Raw genomic sequence first — 575 nt, forward strand, 5'->3', positions numbered from 1 at the left:
TTTGCTAAAATCGGAGTTCATATGATTTCTCTATTTAATTTTTAAAGTTTCCAATTTAGTTTTACTCCGAGATTCATGCCCGATTAAAATAATTTTTTGAGAATATATCAATATATACAATTATTCTTATTATTAGTAGTACAATATCTTACATGTAAACTTTTCAACATTTATTTGTGCGATTATATATTAATTTGTTTGGTTTTTAAAATTCATCTTAACCGACAAAGAAAAAATCATTTAAACTTTTATTGGATTACGTTAAATCAAATTTCTTCTTAATGTCAAAATACATTATCGTTTTTACTTTATTTATTTATTTATTAAAACATGTACAATTTAAGTACATTCAACCACAGGATTATGCCTTCTACTCTGACACGAATATCGAATATTTTATAATACTAAAGAGTATCGTACACAACTCTCCTTGTCCTATTGGTTGAGAACTTAGACTTCCAACTAAGAGGTCTAGAATTCGAGTCTATGTGTATGCGTTGATGCAGGATACATGCATTACCCCAATACATGCTCGAGATGTACTAAGATATGTCATATATATATATATATATATA

The sequence above is a fragment of the Dendrobium catenatum genome, unplaced genomic scaffold, assembly GCF_001605985.2.
Source record: "Dendrobium catenatum unplaced genomic scaffold, ASM160598v2 original_scaffold_67303, whole genome shotgun sequence".
NCBI lineage: Eukaryota > Viridiplantae > Streptophyta > Magnoliopsida > Asparagales > Orchidaceae > Dendrobium > Dendrobium catenatum.